Here is a 219-nt window from a genome sequence, read left to right on the forward strand (position 1 = left end):
GTGTTTGTGATCGGAATGTGTTCCTGGTCTATCATTTGTTCAAAATTTCATTTGCACAAGGAAGAGATTTCATCAGTTATCCGGAAACAGAAGCCATTTGATGTAAATGTAAACATGGAGCGTTCTGAGTAACGATCTGATCTGCTTGACTCATTTTAATGCAGAGTGTGATGTCATAATCCACGTGTCAACAGTAAACAAGAAAATCTGGAACAGAAA

This window comes from Barbatula barbatula (assembly GCF_947034865.1).
Source record: "Barbatula barbatula genome assembly, chromosome: 1".
Taxonomy (NCBI): domain Eukaryota; kingdom Metazoa; phylum Chordata; class Actinopteri; order Cypriniformes; family Nemacheilidae; genus Barbatula; species Barbatula barbatula.